The sequence below is a fragment of the Ipomoea nil genome, unplaced genomic scaffold (assembly GCF_001879475.1).
Source record: "Ipomoea nil cultivar Tokyo-kokei standard unplaced genomic scaffold, Asagao_1.1 scaffold2036, whole genome shotgun sequence".
In the NCBI taxonomy this organism is placed as follows: domain Eukaryota; kingdom Viridiplantae; phylum Streptophyta; class Magnoliopsida; order Solanales; family Convolvulaceae; genus Ipomoea; species Ipomoea nil.
The window spans coordinates 1,748,271-1,762,511 of NW_017618464.1; the positions used below are offsets into that span (position 1 = coordinate 1,748,271).

General features: G+C 28.8%; 1 long non-coding RNA gene across 2 annotated transcripts; it reads left to right on the forward strand.

The window, feature by feature from the left end:
- The first annotated feature begins 2,552 nt into the window (after positions 1-2,552).
- LOC109147905 lies at positions 2,553-13,408 on the forward strand. 2 transcript variants are annotated; one of them, XR_002048724.1, is made up of 2 exons: positions 2,553-2,562; positions 12,831-13,408. It is a non-coding gene; the product is annotated as an uncharacterized LOC109147905 (long non-coding RNA). The 2 variants fall into 2 exon arrangements; XR_002048725.1 differs by lacking the exon at positions 2,553-2,562 and adding an exon at positions 12,415-12,477.
- The last annotated feature ends 833 nt before the right edge of the window (positions 13,409-14,241 follow it).

Genomic DNA, 14,241 nt, shown 5'->3' on the forward strand with positions numbered 1-14,241 from the left:
TTGAATAGGTGTCCAACTAAAAGTGTCCGTGATAAGACACCCGAAGAAGCTTGGAGTGGGAGAAAACCCTCTATCAAATATCTCAAGGTTTTTGGATGTTTGGCATATGCACATGTGCCAGATCCATTGAGAAAGAAGTTGGATGATAAAGGTGAGAAATGCATATTCATTGGTTATAGTGACGCTTCAAAGGCTTATAAACTATACAATCCTGAAACTAAAAAGGTTGTTATAAGTCGTGATGTCACTTTTGATGAATATGGAGCTTGGGATTGGTTAGCTAAAGATGAAAGTTCAGTTGTTATTCATGTTGTTGAAAATATTGTTGATAAGCAACCGATTCCAGATCATGTCCAGTCTCCTTCATAGCCAGAATCGTCAGTTCGACGATCTCAGCGCGAGCGCCACTTACCAGCTCGCTTGCAAGATTATGTTTTGGGTCATGATAATGACCTGTCTGATGAAGAGATTATTCAATTTGCTCTCTTTGCAGATTGTGATCCTTTAACTTTTGAGGAGGCTGCTACAGAAACTCATTGGCTTAAGGCGATGGATGAGGACATACGTGTCATTGAAAAGAATGGTACCTGGGAGTTCACAGATTTACCTCCTGGGAAGAAGCCAATTGGAGTAAAGTGGGTTTACAGAACGAAATACAAGTCAGTATATCCAACTTGAAGACAGAGACATTTCTTAAATTGAAGAAGGAGATATTGGGATGACCAATACATCCAACTTGGTTTAAAGGAGGCAATGTTATAATAATAATAATAATAATATTATTATTAGTAATATTAAACCAAGTAGTTAGTTAATTGGTTAAAAATAATGGGAGTAATTATAGGTGCAGTACATGGCCATGATGTTAGCTTTACATGGAGCATTAATTCCTTAATTTTAGCATTTGAGTTATCTTATCTAGTATAAATAGTCTTTGTATTCAAGCTTTTATTATCAATCAAGTTATCTATTCCCATCTCTCTCTCTCCTCAATATATATAAATATAATATATATACATATTATATTTAATATATATTATAGATATATTATATTATATTTAATATATATTATATTAAATATATTATATTTAATATATCTAACATATAATTATGTACATTCATGTATACAATTATGTGTATTCTAATATAACATTATGTACATTTTTGAACAACGGGTTTTTTTTAAGAAAAAATTGCTGTCATTCACTGGGGCGGGAAATTTCAAAAATAAAATAAAATTAAAACGACATCGTTTTGCATCTGGACGCACAGTGCAACACGCGCCGTGGTGTAGGATATAAATTGCCGAAATTAGCAAGAAAGTTAATACTACAATACATTTGTTACCTTCTCTAAGACTATCCACCACAATGCACTTTTCCAGGTTTTTGAAACAATAACAAATCAACCGTTGATTTTTTGGTTGATGAAAAGCATAGTTGTCTGCCAAAATTTTCTCCTGCAAAACAAGATTTTTGTAGGAGAAAAAAAAAATTACGCGTTTGGAGCACACTTCGCACCCCAACAAACGCGTTATATTTGCCACCAGCTATTAGTAGACCATTGCTCCCCGGCTCCCCCCCCCCCCCCCTCCCCCTCCTTTTTTTTTTTTTTTTTAATTGTTAGATTCTTTTTTTTTTCTTTTCTTTTTCTCTTTCATTTTTCTATCTCCTACATGGCTTCCTAAAAAAATTGTGAAAAAACTCAACAGATGTGGATGCTCTAAGGACATGGGAGACTTTGGAAGTCCCCCAACTCGACAAGATCCTTTGCAATCAACCAAAAGGGAAGAGTCCCTATATGTCAGATTTGAGTAATTCTGGATAACTTTAATATATAGTTATACACAATTTAATCCTTTATTGCTAATGATGGATCATTTTTTCAAAATTTAAAAGTTAAAAGATAAAATATTATCTTGTGAATAGTGGAGTCATTAAATTAAAATATGCATGCAAATAAATGATTTTTATATAACAACATGATTCATGAAAACTAAATAAAGAACTAAAGAGGTATCACCATAATCAAAAGCTAAATTAGTATTTAACTCTTAAAATTAATTAAATTTAGTTTTTTTATATAGTTTTTAGTTTTTTGTGTGTGGGGGGGGGGGGGGGGGGATAAAACTGTAATAGATTTTAGCTAGTCTCTTTCTAAGAGATTATATGGATCTAGGACGTATCTTTTGGGTGGAAACATTGGCTTTTCCCAAGGACATGATACATCTATCCTACAAGGACACGAATTAATGTTTCTTCCTAAACATAATATATTTATATATTTGTATCTGCCACTTTGTGATGATTTAAAAGTATAAAGCATCACACTTTACGGAGTAATTTATTTGTTTGTAGGTATTGTTGTCAACCACGTGCTGAATTGTTGGTATTAGTTCTAGATGAGATGGATGGATGGATGATTGTGATCTGGTCAAATGTTGGTCGCTCGTACATATATAATTCTAGCTGTCAGATCAACCTACCATGATTTGGGAATAAGCAATCTCTAAAAGTTATGAATTAATCAAATTAAAGTAATATATCATTCAATTTGTTCTCCGTTAGTTCATGCATGTAATCTTCGAGTGAAGTTTTTAGCTTGCATTGCAATGAGATCATGATTAGTCACATTATTACTTAAAATAGAGTGTTTTTACCATAGGAAAGAGAAGAATCACAACATTGGTATGCCCTTACAAGAATTGAACCTCTAATACATTATTAAAAATTAAAAAAATTTATCATAAAAAAGTGAGTGAGAATTTAAGGTTTAATTTTTTTTATCTTTTTTAACGGGTCAAAATTTTCAACCACTTTTATTTATAGTGTAATAAATTCTGATTGTCATCAAATGGTGGTCGAAACTTTAGCAAACCCTGAAGATCTTATTGTTAGATTAGCAACACGATTTACCCCTTCACCTAATGGGTCATTGCTGAGTCACCATGATTTATATTTCTACTATCTTGTCTGACGGGTGTGTAAGGGCGAGGGAATGTAGCATTGTCCTCTGAATAATACTTTGTCTGCATGGGCAACTCAATTAGTTTCTAGATGGTAGATTGTGGGCAAGAACACAAGTTTGAGCATTGACAACCGTAATGTGTGAGTTTCATTCAATGTGGTGGACTCCTTGGGGGTATTTCCACGTAATAGGCTGCTGAATCACAATAATTTACTCCTCTATTATTATTTAAACCAGAGTGTCGAGGCCTTGAAAGTGAGAAAATTTTACCTTTTATAGATAAGATTAGTAGTTAACTTTCCATTTGTTTCAAATGGCTGGTTTGCATGACTTTGTTTTTTGAAGTATTCATGATATGGTTTATATAGGAAAGCCATATATATATATATATATATATATATATATATATATATATATATATATATATATATATATATATATATATATATATCTGTGTGTGTGTGTGATTTAAATTTTGGAGAATGAAAAATATTGGGTTTGGTAAATAGTGGTAATTTATATCATAGACCAAGGTTCACTTATAGACTTTGAATCGAAACGATGAAATACATAATATCATAACACAAGACACATAAAATCACAACACAAGACACATACATATGTTGTATTTATTTATTTTTCAAATTTCATTTAGGTGCATAATTTGTGTTTATAGGCACATAATTTTACAACATAAGACACAAAAAATTCATAACGTAATACACAACTACTAATTTGTTTCAAATACAAAATTTTATAATATTACACAACTACACAAAATACAAAAACTTACAACATAAGACACATGCATATACACCACGATCTATATTGTAATGTGAACCCTGGTCCATTACCTAAGGATTGGTAAATACTAAATAGTACTCTAATACTCTATTATGAATTCGTAGAATGTCCCAATATTAACAGTCATAGTTCATCAAACGCAAATTATGCTGTGGACTTGTGTCCACAATGCATTGTAGACACAAGTCCAAAACGACGTCGGTTTTAGGAAAAACGCACCATTTCAGTTAATTTTTTTTTTTTTGATTTTGTCTCGCCATTAACGGTGTTAACGGCGTTATTCATTTGTGGAGTTATGGAATTATGAATGTACATTTATGGAATTATGAACACAGAGCTCTGACATTATGAACTTACAATTATGAACATATAGTGATAAAATTATGAACATAGAGCTTCAAAAATTATGAATTTACAGTTATTGAATTATGAATGTACGGTTACGGAATTATGATGTACAGTTATGTAAGTATGAATTACAGTTATGCAATTATGAATGTACAGTTATGAAATTATGAACACAGAGCTCTGACATCATGAACTTACAATTATAAGCATATAGTAAAAAATTATGAACATAGACCAAGGTTCACTAACGACACCGTTACCGTCTCCACAATGCATGCTGGACACGGATCCATAGCATGACGATTGTTCATCAAAACCTATAGCCCAAAAGGTTGGTCACTGTCTAACTCCCTAAGAATGACCCAATATTCATGGGCCTAGCGGCCTAGGTGGATATGCCTATGTTCATTCCTTCTGAGATTATGAACTCCTACTTAATATCATTACTATTAACTTTTTTCTTTTGCGTTTGGTTTGAATATTAATGAGTTTTGAGGGATCGTATATATCGAAATTTGATTTTAATTTTTGTATTTGTTAAGTGAAATATTTATGTGTATAGCACCAATATCTTTATTATGTGAAACAAATCACAATTTTGACTCGTGTCTTGGTTGAACCTTGCAAGCACATTAATAATCATTTACAACTGGTACATATTATTAGGGATAACAATTTTAATTCGTCTCGCAAATAAACACTTAAATCTATAACGCATTGATTGAGTTGTTTTTGGTGATAATGGGTGATAAGTCAGGGTGAATCTTAAAAACTTAAGCACGCAGTGAGTCAGGTTTGAATTTTGATTTTAATTTTTTACATACAAATCTCACATAGAACTCCACTTCATATTTACCATGTTATATATAATTTATTAATTTGTAAAATAAGTACCATGTTATAATTAATTAATTAATTTGTAAAATAAGTACTATATAATTAATTCTAAAAGTTTTAGCTGTTAACATTTTACTAATTTCAGTTCCAAACTAATATGTATATTTTTGTAAAATAAAAAATTATATATTATATTTGAATATTTTATGTTTTAATAGAATTAGTAAAATTTATTGTGTGCAAATAAATTTAAATATTTTTTTTACAAAATAATAATAAGATAATAAGTGGTGGGGTACTACATTCGATGGAGCCGGGTGGGTTTTAAAAAAGTCCACGCACTCGTTACAGTTTAGGACTTAGGAGCACGGTGAATGGAAAAAAGACAATCATTATTCTATGAATGTGTATACCATAAATAAAATGTACATTTTAAATATACTAAAGGTACATTATTTATATACTCAGGATACATTATTTGTTATTTGAGTACTGAAGATACATTATTTTGTATACTATCAAATAATGTATATTCAGTATATAAATAATGTATCTTCAATATATTAAAAATATACCTTTGTTGATGGTCCACAAAAAATTCCCGAAAATAAAAATAAAGTGTCAGATAATAATCATTCTTCCAAAGGCTGAACCCCAACCCTAAGGGCCCCCCACACCCCGACCCGACAGAACATTTGGGAGGATATAAATTATGGTAATTCAACTGAACATGAGCCACAGAGGCTAGACCTGTGCTCACTGCGCACAAGAAACCCCCCTCACTTTGAGAGATTGGTCCCACACTACCGCTGGTCAAATAATAATCATAATCACCCAATCCATTGTCATCCCTAATCTATATATATATAAAAGTAAAATCCTCCTATTTCATTTTCCCGCCCAAACTTTTGTAGTAAAACTTATTTGGTAATCAAATGTAAAATAGAAATTAAATAAAATCAATATTGTTTCCATAATCACGTATTAACCTAATTGGTAAATCTATTAATTGGTAATATTTTTTCCTTATATTCATTTACTCATTTATTTATATTGAGTAATTATATATAGAGATATAGATATGTATATTAACATATAATTGTTACGACTCCAATGTTTATCATTGCCCAGGATATTTCTCCATTGAAAACTTGCAGAGCTATTAGACTGCATTTGGTGCGCACCTGGCCTATATGAAGTCCCATAGAGAAAGGGGAGTGATTCCATAAAATCTAGAGAGTGCATGTTTCATGATCAAGAGGTATTTTTTTTTTTCAATTTTGCTTTTTTCTACAATTGCAATATTTATCATTGCCCTGAATATTTCTCCATTGAAGACTTTCAGAGCTATTAGATGGTGATTGGTGTGCACCTATATGAAGTCCCATGGAGAAAGGGGGTGATTCCATAAAATCTAGAGAGTGCATATTTCACGACTAAATGGTATTTTTTTTATTTTGCTTTTTTCTAGAACTCGTGTTGTATATGAAATTTGGAAAAAGATGCATTCCAAAGCTGCTTCCTATACTGCAAAAATAAATTGCAAAATAACACTTTTCTTTTTTACTCCATTGTAGGGAACTTCATGCTCATATACCAAGGGAGCATGTTGGTAAGTACTGTAAGCTTTTCAAAGAATGAAAAGTGTATGCCATTAAAAAATGTACGGTGATAAGTAATTTCTATACTTACAAAAAATGCACTCATTATTTTATGTTGTAATTCAACTATGCTACTTTATTTAAAGAAAAAAAAATGACAACTTTCCTAGACAAATTTATTTATTAAAATCATTTTCATCTTTGAAGTCTGTAGATGATAAACAGTTCGTTGGTAAGTTTCATTTACAATTGTAATCTACATCTGAATTCTCTCTCTCTCTTTTTTTTTATTAACATGTTTGACGTTATTGGTAGGGTCGTTGAGATATACTCCCCATTGAATAAGATCATTGCAGGGAAGTCCTCTTAACTTATTGATTTTCTAATTGTACGTGGATACAAAGTAAATTATCTAATTTTGTTATGTATTTTTTATTAAGTAGTTTATTTGTTTATAGGGACAATCAATTGAAGGCTACAGTGTGAGATCAACATATACCAAGAGTTGAAATTTTTTTTTTTTTTTTTTTTTTTTTTTTAAATTCTGACCTTCCAAATCCTATGGTTGTTCTTATGCAATTGTGTAGAGTTAAGAATGATACAAAGAGTTAATCTAAACACAAGTGTTTTAACTTTTCTTTATATTTGAAAGTGTATGAATAAGGACAAGTAATGAATGTTCTTTTTTATTAGCCGGTTATAAGATATGTAACTCTTGATACACAGCTCCTTTTCAATTAGGATTTCCAGAGTTTTGTGATTTTCTGGAAAAGTAAATTTATTATGTCTTAATCATTATCATAATGTTTTTATCATTTATTTTTGTACATATTTTGTTTATGATTGTCATTTTTTTTTTTGTTTTAAGTTTACGTGTTGATTAGACCCCTCTAAGAAACATTATTGTTATTTATGAGATGATTGAGATAAACAGTAGCAATAAAACATTTTTTTTTTTAAATTGATGCAGTGGCATCAAATTTTCTAATCATCTTTTGCCACTTTTTAAAATGATTTATTAGTATAAATTGTCACAATTTAAAATGTATTTTTTTAATGTTAATAAATAAATTAGCTTAAAATAATACATAAAAATTCAAAGGATAAGCAAAGTATAATCTAAAGTATAAAACAAAGTCAAAGTTGTACATGTTTGCAAAGTGATGGAGCATTGTAATAGTCTCAGTGCATCCAAATAAAGGCATCATGTAACTGATTATTCTTTCTTATCTCACATTAAAGGTTCAATACTGCAGATATATATAAAGTATTAGTAATAACATTGGTACTGCTAAATGTGTATATAACTAATTATTTATTGATTTAAGATCAAAGAGTGCCCTATATGATCTTAGACCTCAAATTTTACTTCCAAATATATTATAAATAATCAACCTACATAAGTACTATCTTATCTTCATATGAACAAAACTCATCATCCTTATGCGTGCATGTGTACATACAAAACTATAAACTGTCATTTTTAGATTGAATTCATCTTTCATGCGTAGCTGTATTTTCACCAACTAATTTACTAAAGCTTATTTTGTAAGCAAATGTAAAATGGATATTAACTAAAATCTTGGTAATATTGTTTACATATTTACGTATTAACGTAATAACATAATACCATATATAAAAGATATATTAGTTATATTCTATAATATAATAATATTTTTGGTAACATTATTGTTTGCAAATTCTCCATATATTTTTTTACGTATTTATAATATAATACCGTATAGAAAAGATATTAATTAATTAGGTAATAACATATTAGCACAATTGGTAATATTATGTATGGTATTACCGTGTATAGTTTTTGGATGTTTATCACCAACTAATTTAATACAACTTATTTTGTAAGCAAATGTAAAATAGAAATTAACTAAAATCTTGGTAATATTATTTCCATATTCAATGCTCTCACGTACTAACATAATACCTTATATAATCAATTTAAACAATTTATAATATAACTAATTCATATATATATATATATATATATATATATATATATATATATATATATATATATATATATATATATATATATATATATATATATATATATATATATATATGTTACAACCTCACGGTCAAATCTATACTATATAATTAAAAACAAAATCCTATTTACATGATTTCCTGCCCAAACAATAGTAAATAGTAAAGGTAAATTAAAAAAAAAAGAATGAAAAAAGAAACATAAATATTTCACAATAATATTCTACATCATCAATTAAAAATATAATGGAAATTAGGTAAATTGAAAAAAGAAATGAATATTAATAATTCACTGAAAATTAAAAATGAAAAAAAGGAATTGAAGTTAGGTTAATTAAAAAAGTAAATGAATATTAATAATTGACTGAAAATAAAAATGATCCATAATTGACTAGAATGGAAAAGGAAATGGTCAGATCATTGCATTTTAATTTTTCACAATAATATTATACAGTATAATACATCAAATCACAATTATGTCATAAATCTTTCACAATTTTAAACAACAAAATGGAAATTAAAAATGGAACAAAAATATTTTAATAATAATATTCTACATCATCAAGTAAAAGTAAATTAAAAATGAAAAGAAAATATTTAAATAATAATATTCTACATCATCAATAGTAAAGATAAATTAAAAATGCAACGAAAATTAAAAATGAAACTGAAATATTTCAACAATAATATTGTACATCATCAATTTAAAATGGAACAAAAATTGAGTAAAAATATCACTGCATCTGATATCCTAATTGGCTAATTGACTGAAAATAAAAAAGAATAATTGGTTGAAAATGAATATGACATTACAAATTGACTGAAAATATAAAAAGAAATGAATACTAATAGTTGACTGCAAATAAAAAATGATCCATAATTGATTAATATGAAAAAAAAATAAATGGTTAGATCATTGCATTTTAATTAAAAATGGAACGAAAACTAAAATTTGACCGAAATATTTCAATAATAATTCTACATCATAAATAGTAAATGCATATTTTAAACAATATTAAAGATAAATTAAAAATGAAACGGAAATATTTCAATAATAATATTATACATCATCAATTAAAAATGAAACGAAAATTAGGTAAAAATATCACATTCTAATTGACTAATTGACTAATTGACTAGAAATATAAAAGAATAATTTGCTGAAAATGAATTTGATATTACTAATTGACTTAAAATATAAAAAAGATCGCTAATTGACTAATACTCTACCATTATATATTTTTACTCGAGTCACCTATCCTGATGGACTGAAGGTGTTAGCTCTATACGATGATGGACATGATTGCGTTGTTACTACCAATGTCTACAAAGAGATTTCAATAATGTGTAAATACAATCGTTGATATTATATTTTTTTAAATGACAAAATTGCTATATATATGGACAAAAAAATATATATTCTATACAAATGAATTAAGACAGCAATTCATTCATATAACTGAGTTGCTAGAGAACGAACACATTTGTCTAATTTATATAAAAAAAAAATACTAAACAATGTTAAATAAAATCTCCAAATTACAGCACAACATGCGTACATCTACACATTAGCTATTAATTTGAATAATTATTTGCTCAAATTCAAACAATGATAACAACAAAACACATAAATAATCCAAACCATATATATCTTCAACTGCACTATATAATATTTGATGTTCTAATTTATATAACTATATATCAATCCAAATATTTTTAATATATTATAACAATTCATTCCGTGCATCGCACGGGCGCAAATACTAGTTTAAATAAACAGTTTTGGATATGTATCTCTCATTATATTTCTCCAAATAGAATTCATCTCATTCCAAATTATTTCTCATATTGTAATTATTGGGGAATGCATCTTTATAACATCATTATAAATAAATTATATTCCCCGCCCACCACCCCACCCCCCCCCCCCCCGCCAAAAAAAAAAAAAAAAAAAAAAAGAAGTGCTATCCTATGATTCTATCGCCGGATGCATGTCTGCCATTTTGAACTAGGAGCCTCATCACCAACCAAATGTCTCTAGTTATTATTTGTACTTAATTTCTTATCAGATCACAAAGGAAAAAACAATGGGGAAAAGTCTACACCATAATATGTATCAGACAATAGTGCATGGATTAGGTCTATGGTGCACCTTATCTTGAAAGAAAAAAAATAAAATTGAGTGGCCTTACGGGCATTTTGAAAGTAATTTTTTTTTTTTTAAAAGAAAAAAAAAAAAAAAGAAAGAAAGAAAAAGAAGGCGCATCTTTACCATATTACGTGTACATATATTAAAAGAATTATTTATACAACATTAATTTATATTAAACATTAAATTAAAGTGGTGAATGCTCTGTACCTTTTCACATTATTTCCTTTTCGAACCATTTGAATATAAAATGGCATTTCCTTTTCAATGATTCATACTAATTCAACCATATATTAAACAATCAACATGCATGAACGCATGCATTATTATTATTTGAATACGCATTATTATTATTATTATTATTATTATTATTATTATTATTATTATTATTATTATTATTATTATTATTATTATTATTATTATTATTATTATTATTATTATTATTATTTGAGAATATAATTAATGAAGCTCACGCTGTTTTTGTTTTTGTTTTTTTTTTTTTTTTGTTTTTTGTTTTTATTTTTTTTTTATTACTATTGGCTTGATAAACTAAAGTTTAAGTTTAATACCTCAAGATATCTATTAACATTGTTGGCTCGAGCAAGATCGTTATTAGCAACTTAAGTTGATTTATCTCTTTATGAATTTTTATCGGTTAAGATCTCAGAACAGATTTCACCTAAAGCATATATATTTGAGTAGTGGCTGTGAAATTTGTTGTAAATGAAAGTTTAGTGATCAAAATTTGTATGTAGAATGCGCGTGAAAAATACCAAGTTGGTTTAGTAGTGATAGGGACTAAAAGCTAAGCTACTCCAAGACGCGTTGTCTTCGAGATGAATGTGCGATGCAGGTCTTCTCTATCTGAAGGTGATGTGGCCGAATATAACATAAATAATGTTAATTTTCATATCAAATTTATGAGTCCATATGATTTAATTTATGTTTGGTATTAGACATATGCATGCACGGAATGTTAGAATTAAAAACTTAATCTAGATACTAACTGACCTATTAAATGTTTATATAAATAGGATAAGATTGAAATAATTCCCCGCCGGTAAGGGCTATGCATGTGATTGTATTATTATATATATGCAAAGAATGGGATACAAATTGGCAGAACAATAGTGCAAGTGTTGAAAGAGCGTTCATATCCTCTATCTTAATTTACATGTTAGTTACTTGTCTAGTAGCTCTAGGGCAGCTCGTGGTTAGATTATTTGGCAAATGCTATTTTTAAGTGTTTAAGAGGATGAGATATTGAAATAAAATGTTCCCAATAACTGTTGGTGATGCATCTTACAATGATTCTTGTGTAAGAAGTTTGAAAGAAAACATGTCATTGAGTAGTAAGTTGGTACTTGGTGGACAACTATTTCATGTTAGATGTTGTGTTCACATTCTGAACTTGTTGGTGCAACTGTGCAAGATGGCCTTAGCACTATTAAAGATGTCATTCACAATGTTTGTGAAAGTGTCAAATTTATAAATTCTTCAGACACAAAGCTAATGTCATTTCATGAAGTTGTTGAATTAAAAGGATTAAAAGAAAGGAAACTTATTCTTGATTGTTCAACAAGATGGAACTCCACATTAATTCTTGATGTTGTGTACTGCAATGAAATTTAAGCATGGCTTTTCAGATTACAATTTAAAAGAGCCACATTATAAGTATGCACCATCATTTGAGGGATTGAGACAAGATTGAGAAGGTTTGTCAACTTTTGGAGGTTTTTAATGATGTCACTCATGTTATCTCAGGTGATTACCCTACTTCTAACTTGCATTGTATCTTACTGAAATTCAAAGGGAGAAAATGGTTATTGATAATGCATATGAGTCTTTTGACATGTTCATGAGTGAGATGGCAAAACCTATGAAAGCAAAATTTGATAAATATTGGGGGGAATGTAATTTGTTAACAGTTATTACATGTGTTTTAGATCCAAGGATGAAATTAAATGGTATTAAGATAAGTTTTCCCTTATTGTATAAATACAAAGTGATGTTGAAAAGAATGTGGAAAAAGGTGAAAAGGGCATTAGAAGAATTATCTCTTGATTATGTGAACTTAGCTTGTATAGTCAAGATGCTTCCTCTACTAGTGAACATAGTGAATTCAATGTTGAAAGCACCACTGTGGGTGATGGTGTACGACAAATGGATAAAGGGATGCAAGAGTTATTGAGTATGGTATACCAAAGTCAATCAATTCTTCTTACGAAATCAAAGTTGGAGACTTATCTTGAGGAAAATATTTTTATTCCTACTTCTTCTTCATCTTTTTGTGTCTTGGAGTGGTGGAATGATAATAGTGTAAAGTTTAAAGTTTTATAAAAAATGGTTGTTGATATACTAGTTGTACCTGTTTCAAGTGTGGCATCTGAATCCACATTTAGTGCTAGGGGAAGGGTGATTTATGAATATCGTGCTAGTTTAAATGAACTATATATTGAAGCTCTTATTTGTGGTGGGAATTGACTTCGTAACAAGTATGGGTTGAAGAAAAAATAAACGGTAAGAATCTTATTTTATATTACTACTTGAACTTGTAAATTTATAATGGACTTAGTTATTTATTCTCAATTTTTTCATTGTATAGTTAGATTCTGAACAAGAGGAGATTATGTTGAAGCTATGACTTGTTTCATTTTATGTTTGAATACTATTACGTTTACATTGTTGTTATTAAGTTTGTATTGTGGACTTTGTTTTGTTGTTGTTGTTAAACTTGTGTTGGACTTTTGTATTATAAACTTGTGGTATTAAACTTGTATTGTTGAATTTTGTATTATGAACTTCTACTTATTAAACTTGTTGGAGTGATGAGCATATTTTATACCTTGATTTAAATAAGATTTTATAGGCTAATTTTACTATTTATATTTTATATTTTATCAATTTAGTTTATTTTGTTATATTAGGATTAAAGAACTTAGTTAATGAATTTATATCTAATTAAACTTATTTGTCATTATAACTTATATAAATATAAGTTGAGTGGGTTATTAGGTAATTAAATAAAATATTTGTTAAGTTAAAATTGTAATCTGCAGTACTCTATGCTTTGCTACTTTATTTTATTTTTATTTTTCTTTGTTTACTTACAGTTTGCAGATGCGAGACGGAGAAGGCGCAAGGAAGGTTTCGGTCAACGGCTTCGAGCGGTTCGTTCGCGAAGGATCTGTAATCAATCTTTTGAATTTGAAGATGAATTTGTTGGAGGAGTTAGCTATTGATGCGGTAAGAGCCTGAATTCTGGGGAAACTTGTGTTGGAAAAATAGCATTAAAATGGCATTTTAAGTGGCTATTTTGTGGTACAATTATCAGTGGGGTCCACTTTCGATTTGGGTCGGGCTAAAGTGGATTCGGGTTCTTCGTAGTGAGACGAAGAGATTGATATATTGTACGCTCAAAACGGATAATGGGTGAATGAGATATTGATTCTCAAAGTAGACCCATTGAGTTGGAAAAATGAAAGGAAAAAGTAAGCTTTTGTCCCACATTGGTTTGGAAAGAGGATT